Source organism: Carcharodon carcharias, chromosome 13, assembly GCF_017639515.1.
Source record: "Carcharodon carcharias isolate sCarCar2 chromosome 13, sCarCar2.pri, whole genome shotgun sequence".
Classification (NCBI taxonomy): domain Eukaryota; kingdom Metazoa; phylum Chordata; class Chondrichthyes; order Lamniformes; family Lamnidae; genus Carcharodon; species Carcharodon carcharias.
The window spans coordinates 141,488,084-141,506,247 of NC_054479.1; the positions used below are offsets into that span (position 1 = coordinate 141,488,084).

The 18,164-nt window shown below is 45.8% G+C and overlaps 1 protein-coding gene across 1 annotated transcript in view; it reads right to left on the reverse strand.

Annotated features, from left to right (window-relative positions):
* Positions 1-18,164, reverse strand: part of frmd4a (FERM domain containing 4A) — a 559,644-nt gene that overhangs the window by 432,730 nt on the left and 108,750 nt on the right. The window lies entirely within an intron of this gene.

Genomic DNA, 18,164 nt, shown 5'->3' on the forward strand with positions numbered 1-18,164 from the left:
TCTCTGATCCTGGCAGTGGTGGCTGCTGCTGGGATGGCATCAGCCCCCAACAGGGACTGTCGCTGGAGCTGTGTGGAAAGATAAGTGGGGGGGGGGGTGGGAGTTGGCACTGGGAAAGGCACCCTTGGCATTTTGTGGGCACCCTCACGTGCAAACCTGCCCACTGGGGAGCATAAAGTTCAGCCCCTATGCGTTTAAGTCCTTGGCATGGGGCTTGAAGTTTCAACCTTCTGACTCCGAGGTAAGAGTGCGACCAACTGAGCCAACTTCTGAACCATATTATTAAAAGAACTGTGAATGTACAGTAAAGATGTGCTTCTTTGTGAAAACTTCCAATGCTACAGTTTCCAGTTGATTGACAAAGAAATTTTAATGTCTTCAACTCTGTGTAATTATTTGGTAATAATTGGGTGGTTTGATTTTATCTCTGGGTTCAAATCCAAGTCACAATGATTGGAGGCAAGTCTCATCTCTTACATGTCACTGTGTGAAATATGGGTAAATCTCCATCTAATTCTTAGTGACTATAGGCCAAGAGCACAAAGCTACACTCTGTTTCTTACTAATTGACAATGTCATACAGAGTGGCCTCCAGGAAGCTGCTGTGAGCAACTGAGAAAAATTGCAGTGTTGAAGCAGGAAAGACTCCTCTGTGGGGGTGGGGGGGGTGGGGTGTCAAGTCTATAGCTTAACCACAGCGCAGAGAATGTTTCTCTGCCTCTCTGGCCTAGGAATGCTTGATGCTAATCGTCCGGGTCAAACTTGCCTCAATCAGGGGCTATCCTGCCTCCAAGTCAGAAGGTTTCAAGTTCAAGTTTCACTCCAGGGATTTGAGGACATAATCCAGACCGGCACTTCAGCGTGCTATCGAAAGAGTTCTCCTTTATGAAAACAATGAAGGAAATTACTGCCATCACCAGCAGGGAAGGTAATATTAGCACTAAAATCATACAAGTGGTAACTCGCCAACCTGGGAAATGTTTTCACCCACTAAATAATCCAAGGTAGTAACGAAAGCTATACAAAGAGCATGGAAGGAAATAGAACAAAAACTGAAGAGTGGGACAAGTGGGACAGTCTTGGGTGTATGATGTGTCGCAGCTGAGATACTTACAAAGGTATTGTCAAAGTGGAACTGAAGTACTGACAAAGCTCCGCACTGTTAATCGGAGAGGTTGGAGTGAGGCTCATAGTTAAAAGCTATAGATTTCATTGTACAACAAGGGAGACAGGATGTGTAAGAGTTCCAGAGGCACCTGTTTACTTGGTGTGCTGGCAGATGTTTGCTGAAGTGCTCTTGAAGATGATAGAGAGCTGTAAAAAAACTCCTTCTGGCTTCAAGAGAGGATAGAACATGCTGATGAGATCTTCACGCTGAGACATCTGATTAAAAAGTGCGATGTGTGTAAGTAATTGGCCCTTTAACAAACTGGTATTTCCTGCATAGTATTTTATGAGATTAGCTCACACTTTTCTCTCTCCGGAAAAGCAATTTCCAAACAGCCGCATGGTTCAGACTTTCATACTGACATCCCTAAGTTGGTAGATTGGCATCTTGTGTACCCCCTTTATCTATGCCAGTGTTTAGAAAGGGCCAGGAAATGACCTTCAGCATGGCGTAAACTAAAGAGCTGACCTCAAGCAGGGTGACGAACCTTGTGGGGGGGGGGGTGGGGGGTAAATGCCCTGACTTCCTGGGTACCTGTCCTGTATCCATTGATCAGAAGGGTTTCAATAAGTGATTGGCACTGGGTAAGCTACCAACCCCCAGAGAAGGGGTATATTTACAAGTGCTGAAGGAACAGGGGGCAGTCCTGGTCAGGTGGCAGTGCTTGAAAAGCAGCCGCCATCTTCATATGGAAGATGGAGCCAAGGAGGAGGAGAGAGACTGAGGGTACAGTTCCCTGACACTTTGACTAGACAGCAGAATGCAGCTGTCACAAGCTACTGAGATCAGCACACTCTGTGCCAACCGTCCGTTCATCCTCTGGGATTGGTAAACCGCTCTCAACTGTCACAGGTCGTACACTTCTTCTGTCTAATTAATTAATGCATCATATCTAACCTGCTGCTTCTTAAGAAACTATCTTAAGATTACCTACGAATAATTGACTGCCAATCTTAGGTTTCTAGAAATTTTCTCTGACCTTGTCAACCTCTTTCTGAAACAGTTTTTATCCTAATATGAACACATGAATTAGGAGCAGAAGTAGGCCACTCGGCCCCTCGAGCCTGCTCTGCCATTCAATAGGATCATGGCTGATCTGTTTGTGTTTCGAATTCTACATTCCCATCTACCTCCAATAATCTTTGATTCCCTTACCTAACAAGAATCTATCTACCTCTGCCTTAAAAATATTCAATGACTCTGCCTCCACCACCTTCAGAGGCAGTGTTCCAAAGTCACACAACCCTCAGAGAAAAAAATTCTCCTCATCTCTGTCCTAAAAGGGAGACCCCGAATTTTAAAACAGAGCCCCCTAGATCGGGACTCACCCACAAGAGGAAACATCCTTTCCACATCCACCACATCCACCTTGTCAAGGCCGTTCAGGATCTTATATACTTCAATCAAATCACCCCTCACTCTTCTAACCTCATGTGGAAACAAGCCCATCCTGTCCAACCTTTCCTCATAGGACTACCTGCTCATTCCAGGTATCATTCTAGTAAACCTCCTCTGAACCACCTCCAATGCGTTTACATCCTTCCTTAAATAAGGAGACGAGAACTGCGCACAGTATTCGTGAGGTGGTCTCACCAATGTCCTGTATAACTGAAGCATAACATCCTTGCTTTTAAATTCAATTCCTCTCATAATAAAGGATAGCATTCCATTAGCTGCCTTAATTACTTGCTGTACCTGCATACTAACTTTTTGTGACTCATGCACTAGAACACTTAGATCCCTCTGCGCCTCGGAATTCTGCAGCCGTTCTCCATTTAATTAATACTCTGCTTTTTTATTCTTCCTGCCAAAGTGAACAACTTCACATCTTCCTACATCACACTCCATCTGCCAGATTTTTGCCCACTCACTCAACCTATCTATATCCGCCTGCAACCTCTTTATGTCCTCTTCACAACATACCTATCTTGCGTCATCTGCAAATTTAGCTACCATGCCTTCACTACCCTCATCTAAGTCATTGATATAAATTGTTAAAAACTTAAGGCCCCAGTACAGATCCCCTATGGGACTCCACTCATCACATCCTGACAATCCGAAAAATATGCATACTCTCTGTTTTCTGCCAGCCAGCCAATCATCTGTCCAGGCTAATATGTTACCCTCTACACTATGAGCTTTTATTTTCCACAATACCCTTATCAAATGCCTTCTGGAAATCCAAGTACAGCACGTCTACAGGTTCCTCTTCATCCACAGTACATGTTACTCCTTCAAAGAACTCCAATAAATTGGTTAAACATGATTTCCCTTGCACAAAACCATGCTGACTCTTCCCAATTACCTTGAGCTTTTCCAAGTGCCCAGCTATAACCTCCTTGATGATTGGTTCCAACACATTCCCCCTGACAGACGCCAGGCTAACTGGCCTAGTGTTTCCCATTTTCTGCCTCCCTCCCTTCTTGAACAGAGGGGTTATATTTGCTACTTTCCAGTCTGATGGAACCTTTCCAGAATCTAGTGAATTTTAGAGAATTATCACTAACGCATCTGCTACCTCATTAGCCACCTCTTTTAAGATCCTAGGATGAAGTCTGTCAGGACCCAGAGATTTGTTGCCTTATTCTCTGATTTTAGCCTTCTTTTGGTCCCTTCCTTTTGGCAGGAAGAATACCGAGAGACAGTAGAAAATAAAGAGAGAAACTCTAAAGGAGGTGCAGGAACAGAGGGACCTCGGTGTATATGTGCATGTCATTGAAGATGGCAGGGCATGTTGAGAGAGCAGTTAATAAAGCATGCAGTATATTAGGCTTTATTAATAGGGGCATTGAGTACAAGAGTAAGGAGATCATGTTGAACTTGTATAAGGTACTTGTTAGACCTCATCTGGAATACTGCATCCAGTTCGGGGTGCCGTACTTGAGGGAGAATGTGAAGGCATTGGAGACAGTACAGAGGAGATTCACAAGAATGATACCTGAGATAAGGAACTGTAGCTCTGAGGATAGGTTGGAGAGGCTGGGACTGTTCTCCCTGGAGCAAAGAAGGCTGAGAGAAGACTTGATAGAAGTACTCAAGATCCTGAGGGGTATGGACAGGGTAAGTAGTGAGACACTGTTTCCTCTAAAGAGAACATCAAGAACTAGAGGGCACAGATTCAAAATAATTGGCAAAAGGAGTAAATGTGATGTGAGGAAAAAAATTTTGGAGTGGTGGTTGGAGTCTGGAGGGTGGTGGAGGTAGGTTCGATCGAGGTATTTGAAAGGGAATTGAATTGCTAACTGAAAAGAAAGAATGTTATGGGGATAAAGCAGGGGAGTGGGGCTAGGTGGATTGCATTTTCAGAGAGCCAGTGCAGACTCAATGGGCCGAATGGCCTCTTTCTACACTGTACAGATTCTGTGATTCCTGCAGTCCAAACCTGGCAGACCCTTCAGATATCTCAGTGCTGCTTGTTAATATTGCAAACCCGTCACAATGAAGTGCATGCTCTCGGTGTGAGAGCATCTGTTACTAATTGGGGCAAGGAACAGGGGGTCTGTGCCTGTGCTCTCTGGGGTGGAATTTTACAGCCCCTCCCACCGGCAGGATTTTCCACTCCTGCCAAAGTCTATGGACTTTTGGATGACTCGCTCTGGAACAGGGCTGTAAAATTCCGCCCCTGGGTGCTGTGAATAAACCTGTGTTAAGGAAAGACTGGCTGCAGACTCCTCCTTTACTCAGTGAACGAGCAGCAGATTAAAGCAAAATATAGGAGGAGCAAGCCGTTGGTAAGGAACTGTGTGATCGACCTGGAACCCCAGTATCCTGGAATTGGGAGAGTCCTGGAGAAAGTTGTGACTTTGGGGGTGGATCGGGGTGGAGAATAACACCTGATGCACAAGCAACCAAGTGTTGAGTGAGGATTGAAGGAAGAATGTTTGTGTGGCTGCAAGTAAAGCCAGAAGTCCAACATGACTGCACAATCATCACATACCTGGGTCAATTTTGTCATTGATAACTTGAGTAAGGGGCTGGTAAATGGGCAACATTGAATGTTGTGAGGATAAAAAAAGTCAGATGATGTTACCATTCTTGCTGGATCCTTTATTTTCATTCATTTACAGGGATGTGGGCTTCGCTGGCAGGGCCAGCATTTATTGCCCATCCCTAGTTGCCCTTGAGAAGGTTGAGGTGAGCTGCCTTCTTGAACCGCTGCAGTCCACGTGGTGTAGGTACACCCACAGTGCTGTTAGGGAGGGAGTTCTGGGATTTTGATCCAGTGAGAGTGAAGGAACGGCGATATATTTCCAAGTCAGGATGGTGAGTGATTTAGAGGGGAACTTCCAGGTGGTGGTGTTACTATGCGTCTGCTGCCCTTGTCCTTCTAGATGGTAGCGGTCATGAGTTTGGAAGGTGCTGTCTAAGGATGCTTGGTGAATACCTGCAGTGCATCTTGTACATAGCATGCACTGCTGCTACTGTGCGTCGATGGTGGACGGAGTGAATGTTTGTGGATGGGGTGCCAATCAAGTGGGCTGCTTTGTCCTGGATGGTGTCAAGCTTCTGGGGTGTGGTTGGAACTGCACTTATCCAGGCAAGCGAGGTCATTCAAAACTCTGCAACCAGTTTCCTAACTCCCAAGAAGCCCTCTTCTCCTATTACCCCTGCACTTGTTGACCTACATTGGCTCCTGGTCAAGCAATACCTGGATCTTAAAATTTCTCATCCTTGTTTTCAAATCCTTCCATGGCTTCACCCCCGCCTCTCTATGATCCCCTCCAGCTCCACAATCCTCCAAGATCTCTGCTCTCCTCTAAATCTGGCCTCCTGTGCTTCCCTGCATTTAAGTGCTCCATCATTGGCAGCCATGCCTTCAGTTGCCTGGGTCTTAAATTCTGGAATTCCCTCCCTAACATTTTCACCTCAGTTCCTCCCTGTCATCCTTTAAAACACTCATTAATACCTTCTCCTTTAGCTTTTAGTCCTCTACGCTTAATATCTCCTTAGCAAGGTGTCAATTTTTTTCCCACAATTCTCCTGTGAAGAACCTTGGGACATTTTATCATATTATGAATGCTATATAGATGCAAGTTGTTGTTGTGGATGGTTTCTAGTCAAACATGAAATGGGATCCAACAATTCTAGTTTGCCCAAATTTATGATGATCACACTACATATTGGAATGGTGATATTGACAAGAGATTGGCTAGTGTGCAGATCTGGTCGCCACATTATAGGAAGGATGTGACTGCACTGGAGGGGGTGCAGAGGAGATTCACCAGCATGTTGCCTGGGATGAAACATTTAAGTTATGAAGAGAGGTTGGATAGACTTGGGTCATTTTCGTTGGAACAGAGAAGACTGATGGGCGACCTGATCAAGGTGTACAAGATTATGGGGGGCATGGACAGGGTTGGTAGGGTGAATAGCAGTTATTCCCCTTAGTTGAAGGGTCAGTCACGAGGGGACATAAGTTCAAGGTGAGAGGGGCAGGAGATTTAGGGGGGATGTGAGGAAAAACCTTTTTACCCAGAGGGTGGTGACGGTCTGGAATGCGCTGCCTGGGAGGGTGGTGGAGGCGGGTTGCCTCACATCCTTTAAAAAGTACCTGGAGGAGCACTTGGCACGTCATAACATTCAAGGCTATGGGCCAAGTGCTGGTAACTGGGATTAGGTAGGTAGGTCAGGTGTTTCTCACGTGTCGGTGCAGACTCGACGGGCCGAATCACTGTGTGATTCTGTGAGTGTGCAGTGCAACAAGTATCTTTGGAAATACCCTGTTTGTCAACTGCTTGGAAAGTGAAGAAGTGTGTGCTAAGCAAATAGCTGAAAACCCCAGCAACAAATGTTTAACCAGCAATCAATCCAGCTCCTTAAACCAGATGTCCTTGCCTGTGATACATTAAGATAACCTTATCATGCATCTAAGTTGTGACTTGCAACTTTTAACAAGCTTTAAACATTATTGAAACAGTGAAGCAGATACTTGGTGGTGCAGAATTTGAACACTGCTGAAAAGAACAACATGTTGCTGAAGCTTTTCCTCTTGTATGCATCAGGACAAATGCAAGAATGCCAAATTTCAAACAATCACAATAATTTATCTTACAGAAGAAAAGTGATTATTTGCTGCTTACCAATCAGCACTATTTTCTTCTGCGGTATAAATTGTTGTGATGGTTTGAAATTTAGCATTCTTGCATTTGTCCCGATGAGTGTAAGACGAAAAGCTTGAGCAGCATGTCTTTCTTTTCAGCTATAAACTGCTAATCATCACCATTAATATAATAAGAATCATCTGATGTTATAAAAGACCCATTATCAATGTATCATGATTAAAACCTTGATTACAGTGTTTGTACTTTTTGGAAGTATTACAGTGCTTGTACATAGCAAGGATCAAGTACCGGAATGCCCTAAACTGGGAGAGACCAATCCATGCCATTTGGTCTAAACCAAAATTCAAGAACTGGCACACAGGCCGGGATTTCCTGGCACTGCTGTGGTTGCCATGGGGGATGTAGCAGACTAGCTGAAAAAAGTCCATTGACTTTGGCGGGACCAGCTGATCCTGGCAATGGGCTGGGCCGAAAAATTCCACCCATAATGTTTTCTTCCTGCTTGCCGTTCCAGGTATCTATCGAATTCCCCCTGAAAATACCAACATTATCAACCTCCATGGAGAGTGTCCCATATCTTCACCACTCTCCTTATAAGGTTGTTAAATCTGAGGGGAAAGGAAAGTACTCTTCGCTCCGAGTACCCGCCTATTACCTATTCAAAAATATATATTGAAAAATTGTAATCTTAACTTGTTAGAAAACCCTTAGTTATTTTTATCTCAATGGAAGCCCCATGTGTTGACTCTCCTTAGCTCTTTGCTGCCTTACTGACGGCATTAACCGGGAAGCGCTCCTAAGAAACCCTGCAGATAGTGATCCACAACTTCAGACAAACATCAAGAGGTAGCTCCAGATGAAGATGACCCATGCAACCTGTACAGCTGCACTGGGAAACAAGGCCCTCCATTTTGTCATTGATGTGACTTGGACAGATCATGACAATGGCCCTCATCATGCCATGTCTTCCCAACAAAAGTTGAAGCTTAGAAGAAAAGATTGAGCTTAGTTTTTCCCCCAGCGCATGTTTTGTTTCTGGGCAGATAACTGAGAGTGCCTGAACAGCAAAATATTCCTGCCCAGACTTTTCAACCTCTTTAAAGATTTCTTTAATTCCATTGCTTTCGGAATCCTGTTAGATAGTGTGACAGTGCCCAGCGTTGATGAGGATCATATATATGTCACATGGTGAATGACTTTTATCAGCCAATAATCTCTCAGGAAATTGACTGCAGCGCTATGCAATGCAGATGATAAGAATTCAGAGACACGTTCTAAGCAGCTGTGTAGGATCAGCAATTACAATAACAAACAGTGCATTATGCATGCTGTTAATATAATGGCACAATATTTAGCAAGGGTCTATGCAATGAAGTCCTCATAAATTCCAGCATCAGGTGCTATTTAAAAGGGGCAAGAAAAAATCACTGCATGAGACGTTGTACAAGTTGGTGTTTTCTACATACAGCTAAGCACACTGTAAATGCGAAGTCTTGTCAGTTATAATGAAAGAAACAATTGAGGAGTGTGCATGATGGAGTTTTCCTGGAGCCCCACAGTTAAAACATCTATTCAGATGATGTTAACTGGATACACTCGATACCACCACCTTCATGATTAATTTGTACATTAATTATTTTCCCGATATAATTTTTCAAGATGGGCAGTAGCTTCAGGCACAATGTGAGGCAGGAAACAGGATACTAGACGGAAAGCTGATCTCTTTCTCACAACCATTCAATGCTCCAATGCTCATTTTCACCTTCAGCACCAATCCCCGACACCACACAGTTCAATTTACACTCTCTGCAAAGCAAAAAAAAAACAAGATCTTTCCTGCTCACTGAAAAGCTGCGTGTGAACACCTAAAGTTTCTATGCATTTCCAAAATAAACAGCAAATACTTTGTCCAATCCAGCAAATAATCTGCGGAAGCCAGCGATGTTTGGTATGGTAACTGGAAACAGATGTAATATGCACTGACAGCTTTGATACTGAAGCGGAATTATGTTTCATATTGACTCGAGAGTCAGAGAATGAATCCTCTTACCTGTTCAGCGCTGCTCCTTTTCAATGTTCCGTATGGAATTTTGAACAGGAGTCTCCTGGTCCTTCCAGGCGTGACTGCAGCCTGTATAACCATAGTGCCGGCTCAATATGAAAAGGCAAAAAAAAACCAAAAAGAAATTCACCAACTTCCAAAGCCTGTGTCCACACCAGATTCCTCAAATTCCAAGGCTAAATACGTAGGGCTTTCAGTTCATCGGTAGAATGATCTTGCTGGGGGAATTTTTTTTTCCCCTCGACTTCAAAAGAGAAAATTTGAAAACACCTCCAGTGAGGTTCGCTCTGTGCTGTAAACACTCAGCTTTCTTCTTCAACACAGCCTAGTCTCAGAGGAGCAACGCACTACATGAAAACAAAAGCTTTTGGGAGAGGAACGTTCCCAAAATGTCAAGTTTAGTTTTTATATCAGTGGATGCTGACAGGGTCAGCTGTCTAATCTGCCTGTATCAGTGCTAATGGTGTACCACGTGACACAGGACAGGACTCCCCCTGGTTTGTTGCGAGACAGGTCACATGTCCATTCCAGGAAGAATATCTGATGTATCACCATCTGGTGCAGAGATTACTGCTAAATCATCACAGCCGCTGATCTTTACAAGACCACAGCACAGCAAAGTGGTTTCTGATGTAAGAAAAATTTCAGAGAGACAGAAGCAAAGCTTTTAGCTTCAGTGCTCCATGCAGTGAGATGATAGGCCATAATCTAATTACATGACAAAAATCAGAAGCAATGACTTCAACTCTGTGCCAACATCTTAGCATAAACTCAACCAAGACTAAGGACCAAATTTTCAACTTGGTACATCTAGGCAACGATCTGCACTTAATGCAAAGAAAACTCAAATTATATTTACGGGCAAATGACCATCTACATGCCGTGAAATTATTATTTTTTTCATTATTAAATCATGCAATTAATTAGTGTTGACATGGATGCGCTGTAGTCTAGTTCATGCAAGCAGTGGTTATAACACCAAGCTATGCAACACGTTAGATGCTGCAACATTACTGCAAATACATACAACATAAAATTTTAATCTACTTTTTTTTTAACTGGAAAAAAGCTCCCCCCACCTGGTTTTTGTGGATAAAAGAAAACAAATTCTTATATTTAATACAAGGCGATAAATAATAGTGGGAGATGAAGGTCCTAATGAAAAGACAAGATGCACATATTCATCCTGTCATAGCTCTAGGGCTGGAAACGCACTGTCTGTACGATGACATCCAAGTCGTACTGTGCCAGTTTTAAGTAAAGGACCTGTCAGTCTGCATTACCAAACCAATCTTCAATGTAATTTCTTTTTAAATTACTCCATGAAAGTTTATACTTAAATTTACCAAGGAAGCAACCGTGGACCTTTTGTTAGTGTTATGCGCTTTTACATTTAGTGCTCAGTGTAAGCAGTGTTTTCCACCTTGTTTCTGCTTTATGATAAATCCACAAGTCATAAGGCACAGATTTTTTTAATCGTTAATGGGATCTGGTTGTGGCTGGCAAGTCCAGCATTTATTGCCAACTCCTAACTGCCTCTTGAAAAGACGGTGGTCGTGAGCTGCCTTCTTGAACCGCTGCAGCCCATGTGGCGTAGGTACACCCACAGTGCTGTTAGGGAGGGAGTTCCAGGATTTTGACCCAGTAACAGAGAAGGAATGGCACTATAGAACCAAGTCAGAATGGTGTGTGGCTTGGAGGGGAACCTGCAGGTGGTGATGTTCCCATGCACCTGATGTCCTTGTCCTTCTAGGTGATAGAGGTCGTGGGTTTGGAAGGTGCTGTCGAAGGAGGCTTGATGAGTTGCTGCAGTGCATCTTGTAGATGGTACACACTGCTGCTACTGTGCGTCAATGTTGGGGGGAGTGAATGTTTAAGGTGGTGGATGGAGTGTCGATCAAGTAGCCTGCTTTGTCCTGAGTAGTGTTGACCTCCTTGAGTGCTGTTGGACCCGCACTTATCCAGGCAACTCAAGTGTATTCCATCACACTCCTGACTTGTGCGTAGATGGTGGACAGGCTTTGGGGAGTCAGGAGCTGAGATACCTGGAGCAGAATTTCCAGCCTCTGGCCTGCACTTGTAGCCACAGTATTTATATGGTTGGTCCAGTCTAGTAACCCCCAGGATGTTGAAAGTGGGAGATTCAGCAATGGTAACACCATTGAGTGTCATGGTTATACTCTGCTGTTGGAGATGGTCATTTCCTGGCATTTATGTGATGTGAATGTTACATACCATTTATCAACCCAAGCCTGAATATTGGCCAGGTCTTGCTGCATGCAGACATGGACTAAATAAAGAATTATGAATGTTACTGAACACTGTGCAATCTTCAGTGAACATCCTCGCTTCTGACCTCATAACGAAGGGAAGATCATTGATGAAGCAGCTGAAGAAGGTTGGGCATTGGTCACTACCCTGAGAAACTCATGTGAACATGCAAACATACAAAATAGGAGCAGAGGCAGGCCATTGGGCCCCTCAAGCCTGTTCTGCCACTCAATGAGGTCATGGCGGATCAGTTTTTGTTTCAAATCCCACATTTTTCTCAAAGCTTTCTGATAAAATTGGTACTATGAAAGGTTTTTATTATTAGAAAGGTAAAGTTGTAAAGACATATTGAAACAATGAAATTTGCATTCAAAGGGGAAAATGTGTATAAAGGAGAGAAGGCTATGTGTAAGAGGAAGGTATTCTAAGATCTAACAAGCTTGAAAAGCCTCTAATCTCTATGTACCAAGCTGCTGCCTATAGGAACTGAAGCTAAGAGAATTCACTGTGAATATCTCTGTCCAGGGTATCGTGTGCTTTGCCTGGGTCTGTTAAAATCTATTTTGTTTTTACTGTTGCCTTAAAGGGGGTGTATAACTGGGAATCAGATTAATTAGGGGAGCTAGGAGTTATCATAGTAGCGATTTGTAGACCTATGAATGTGCTTAAAATTATTTCTTTTATTAATAAATATTTTAGTTTTGTAAAAAGACCTCTAAGACTCGGTGGACTTATTATTACTGAATTCAAGGCATGTATCTCAAAATAAAAATACAAATTACAAAACAGTTGTGGCACTGATTTCAAGTTTCTGGGATTTGAGCAGCTCAGCGTTTACCATCCAGTGTGCCATAACAACACATTATTCAAGATGCATCCTCACCAATGCTCTGTATAACTGAAGCATAACATCCTTACTTTTATGTTCAATCCCTCTCATAATAAAGGATAGCATTCCATTAGCCTTCTTAATTACTTGCTGTGCCTGCATACTAACTTATTGTGACTCATGCACTAGAACACCTAGATCCCTCTGCCCAGCCATAACCTCCTTAATAATCGATTCTAACACCTTTCCCATGACAGACATCAAGCTAGCTGGCCTATAGTTTCCTGTTTTCTGCCTCCCTCCCTTCTTGAACAGAGGGGTTATATTTGCGATTTTCCAGCCTGATGGAACCTTTCCAGAATCTAGTGAATTTAGAAAATTAACACCAATGCATCTACTACCTCATTAGCCACCCTTTTTAAAGACCCTAGGATGAAGTCCATCAGGACCCAGAGATTTGTCAGCCCGCAGCTAAATCAGTTTGCTCAGTACCGCTTCCCTAGTGATTGTAATTTCACCAAGTTCCCCTCTCCCTTCCACCTCCTGATTTACAGCTATCACCAGAATGATTTTTGTATCTCATATAGTGAAGACAGAAGCAAAATATTTGTTCATTTCATCTGCCATTTCCTTATTATCTACTATTAACTCCTCACTGTCACTCTCTAGATGACCTATTCTTTCCTATTCTTTTCATTTCTAAATACCTGCAAAAACTCTTGCTATCCACTTTTACATTTTTAGTTAGCTTCCTCTCATACTCTAACTTCTTTCTCCTGGTTAACTTTTCAGTCATTCTCTGCTGTTTATATTCTGACCAATCATCTGACCTTCCACTTATCTTCTTGCAGTTATATGCTTTTTTCTCATGTTTGATGCTTTCCTTAACTTCTTTAGTTAACTACAGATGGTGGGTCCTCCCCTTAAAATGTCTTTATAGTAGGAATATACTTATTCCGTGTATTCTAAATGTCTGCCACTCTATTGATTTATCCTCTAGCCTTGTATCCTAGTTCACTTCAGCTAGCTCAACTTTCATGCCCCACATAGTTGCCCTTGTTTCAGGTTAAAATACTAGTCTCAGACCCACTCTTCTCCCTTTCAAACTGGATGTAAAATTCAATCATTTTGTGGTCACTGCCACCTAGGGGTGCCTTTACTTTGAGGTCATTAATTAATCCTGTCACATACACAATGCCAAACCTAATGTAAACTTCTCTCTGGTTGGTTCCAGAATGTGCTGCGCTAAAAAACTATCTCGAAAGCATGTCTCCGTAATGGCTAGCAGATCATAGTTATTCACTTCAACGCGAGCTATCAATTCAATAACTTTGTGATAAATGCTACATGCAATCGAATACAGAGGGCGGAATTTTCTGTGCCCACCAGCGTTGGGCGTGTTTGGCGGTGTGAGCGGACAATATGGCGGGAAACCAGTTTGCGATCGTCCGCTCAGCCCGCCGATGGCTGGCCGAGATTCCTGCCATTGGACGTCGGGAACCTCATTGTAATACATCAGCATGTCAGTATCATGTCAGCCCGCCGGAATCGTCCTGCCCTTCTCCCCCGCTGGATCGTCCATCCCCGTTGGTAGGAAAGCACGCCGACGTGTTTCACAACAGCACGCAAAAGGCAGGCACTAGGCGGCCTGCACTTTGAGGGGAACTCGGAGTTGAGTACACAGTTACGTTGTGCAGTGCTTGCCAGGGTAGCCTGTTGTACTTCAAACTTGAGGGGCACTGGGGGATCGGGGTTAAGGTTGAATATAGCGCACAACCATTCAGGGTGGGGGGTAGTGTGGGCGAGGGAAGTGGCCACGCATTAGGGAAATCTGTATAAAGTGACCGTTCCTCCGCAGCTGAGACAGTTCAGGTGCAGCCACATTGATATGATTGGAGTTGGGCCTCTAGCTTCTCTGCCCACACAAGCAACGCAGAGGCATCAAAGTGCCACCAAATGCTCCAGAGCTTTTCAACACCCCCCCCCACACCCCCCCCCCCCCCCCCACACCCACCTCCCTGCCCCCTGGCACAGACTACAATGAGCATTTTAGTGGACAGCAGAACAGTTGGATGACTGCACACATTGTACAATCTCCTCGCTAACTCTGGCCATGCAGCAGTCACTGCTGGAGGTGCTCACAGCCTCTTGCAATGTCAGCATCCAGGTTTGGACCAGTCTCCCACACGGTTCAAGCTAACAGGACAGCCTTGCTGTGCACTAATCTCTGGCCATCCAAGTGGTGACCAGCTCTCTCCAGGAAGCATTATGGGGCGTTCACACTTAACCAGGACAGGTTTTTAGTACACCCGTGCTAACCACGTGTCTCTCTCTTTCATCCTGCAGCAGGAGTACATCAGGATCATGGAGCCTGGTGAACTAGCTGTATGCCTGATGGCCTACAGATCATGAAGGAGATGGAGGAGAGAGCGACTGAGGCTCCTGGCTGCACAGAGGCAGGAGTAGCACCCTCAGGAAGAAGGAGCAGCTGGGGCTCCCACATATGGTGCCCTAGACCCACAGTGAACCTTCGCAGGCTGGTGCCTAGCAACACCCAGGGTCTATAGACGCTGCCTTTCATTCCTGCAGATGACCAAGAACCAGTGTCGCCCAAGACTGAGCATGTCTAGGGAACTGGTCAGTCACATCTGCCACCTGCTGCAGGATTTGGTGCCAAGGGGACATGGAGGGCATCCACTGCCAGTGGCTGTGAAAGTGACTGCGGTGCTCAATTTCTATGCCAGTGGCTCCTTTCAGGGCTCCACAGGTGACCCCTGAGGGATTTCACAATCTGCCACCCACAAATTCATCCATGAGGTCACAGATGCCATCTTCTCGAAGGTCCACAGCACAGTGCATTTCACCCGGGACCAGGACAGCCAGGATGTAAGAGCGATTGGATTCGCCCAGATCTCGAGTTTCCCACAGGTGCAGGGTGCGATCGACTGCACTCACGTGATGCTCAGGTCTCCATCGCAACACACAGTGGACTACATCAACCGCAAGGGGTTCCATTCGCTGAATGTGCAGCTGGTGTGCGACCACCAGAAACACATCCTGCAGGCGTCCAGGGAGTGTGCACAAAGCCTACATCCTCAGTCGGTCACAGGTCCCTGAAGTCTTCCAGGGGCCACAGAGCCTGTAGAGTTGGCTCCTTGGGGACAAGGGCAACCCACAGAGGCCATGACTGATGACACCCGTGTGGGGGCCTCAGACTGCAGCAGAGCGACGCTATAATGAGGCTCATGCTGCAGCTCGCAACTTGGTGGAGCAGACCATCGGGATGCTGAAGATGAGGTTCTGGTGCCTGGACCGGTCTGGTGGAGCCCTGAAATACAGTCCGCAGAGGGTGTCACACATCGTCGTTGTCTGCTGTGCCCTTTACAAACTATTGTTCCAACGGGGAGATGAGCTGGCTGAGGAGGCGATGGAGGAGCTGCACGTCTCCTCCGATGAGGAGGACGCTGATGGGGATGAGGGTGAGGAGGTCCCTGGAGGTGACAATGGCAGGGATGAGGCCCTTGCACTGGCCAGATGAGGCAGGCCCACTTGGGAGGCCCTCATGGCTGCCAGATTTGTGGAGGATGATGTCGACATGGTGACCCCATAGATCTTCATATCACATTTATGAATGTTTGACTCCAGTCTGGCTTATGGCAGCGTGAATACCCTCTGTGAGAATGCTCCTGTCATGGAGACGCAGTGAAGGCCCTAATAGTTGCTCCATTGCAGGAGGATGATGACAACATGCAGTGAGGACACTCCACATATCCTCACACAACCTCTGAGAATGTCGGACTCCTGTCTGCCTGAGGGCAGCTCGCTTAGGCTCTGTGACCAGAGTCATATCATAGAGACACAGCCGTGAAACTTGAGCAACGTCTGATGCTATGTCCGCCTTCAGCACCTGATCCCTTCAAGAGCACAACATGAGTGGTCACAGATGCTGAAGAGATGGGGGCCAGCTCCTCCTTAAAGATGCTGAGAGCACACAGAGAGAATGATTGAACTCTGTGTCGCCTGCCCACTACATTCTGGCAGCAATGACCAGCACCACCAAGGTGCAGACATCAGTAATGTTGCCAGGGAGTGTGAGGCTGGACCATCACTTTGGCCTGAAGGCTGCACAAATCACAGGGAAGAGGCCCTGGACTGAGACACCTGCCTTTATCTTGTGCAGAAAGGTTTCACATCTGAGTGACAAGAACAAGGATCCACAGGTAGGGAGACATTCTAGGGAGTTTACTGACAATGGTGAATATTATGTACAGGTAATTAACACCCATGCCCAGGCTGTGCAACTAATTCTCCTTAACCTTCCTAACCCTGTGCTCCCCAAACAACCACAATGGAGGTGGAGGCAGCCTGCTGACTGCTACACCCTGGCTGTGATGACCTTGGTGGGCCAAGACTTGGAGGGCCCCGGCCTGCTTTCGGGGTACTGCTGTGTGGCAGTGTCACCCTCCTGTGGAACTGGAGGTACTGAGGTCACAGGAAGAGGAGAATCGGATGGGCCAGACACTCTTGGAGTCACCTGGGTGGATGGGCCCGGGGTGTGCACCTGCTGATCCTCCTCCCTACAGGTGCCTGGGGGCCTCTGGCTGACTCCTTGAGGAGCAGGGCTAGCTGGAGTGAGATCGAGCTGCCCGGCACCCCTCTCATGTACCCATTGTTGGAGGCCAACTATGGCATCAGTGATGGAGTTCAGCCCGCGTAGGATTGCAGGTGTGAAGTCCTGGACCAAGACCTCCATGGCGGCCACCATCCTACCAGTGTTGACCTCAGTGCATTGGCATGCTGCTGTCTCCTCCATCGTGCCTTGTAATCTGGGGAGTACAGCGGACATCCCTTCCTGATGTTCCCTAACTTGCCTTTGCAGCTCCAGCAACTGTGATATGACCGAGTCATCTGACTTGGACTCAGCAACGTTCTGGCCTCCATCAGTCCTCCGAGTGCCGAACACCTGGGAAGTCTCTGCCTTCGCCTGCTGTGGATCAGAAAGTGCGATGTGCTCACCAGATTGTGATCTCAGGGCTATTCTAAAGCTCGGTCCCACCGAGGTGTGTGTCTCTGCGCTGGTGGAGGGTGTGGGTGAGCGCTGTGACGGGACTTCAGGGAGGCTGCCTCCAGATTCCTCTTCAGAGGTTTCTTTGGGGTTTGGCTGGAGGCCCTGGGTCATGCACTCTGTGAGCTGTCTGGCAGATAGAAACATAGAAACTAGGAGCAGGAGAAGGCCATTCAGCCCTTCGAGCCTGCTCCACCATTCAATATGGTCATGGCTGATGCTCTATCTCAACACCATATTCCCACTTTCTTTCCATACTTCTTGACGCCCCTAATATCCAAAGAAATTATCAGTTTTTTTCTTGAATATTCTCAATGACTCAGCTTTCACAGCTTCTGTAGCAAAGAATTCCACCCTCTGAGTGAAGACATTTTTCCTTATTTCAGGCCTAAATGGCCTGCCCCGTATCCTGAGACTGTGGCCCCTGGTTCTAGACTCCCCAACCAGGGGAAACATCTGCCCTGCATTTAGTCTGTGTAGCCCTGTTAGAATTTTATACGCTTCAATCAGATCCCCTCTTCTAAACTCTAGTGAAGACAGGCCCGGTCAAGCCAATCTCTCCTCATACGACAGTCCTGCTGTCTCCGGTATCAGCCTAGTGAACCTTTGCTGCACTTCCTCTATGGCAAGTATATCCTTTCTTAGGTGGGTAAGAAACTGCAGACAATACTCCAGGTGTGGTCTCACCAAGGCCTTGCATAACTGCA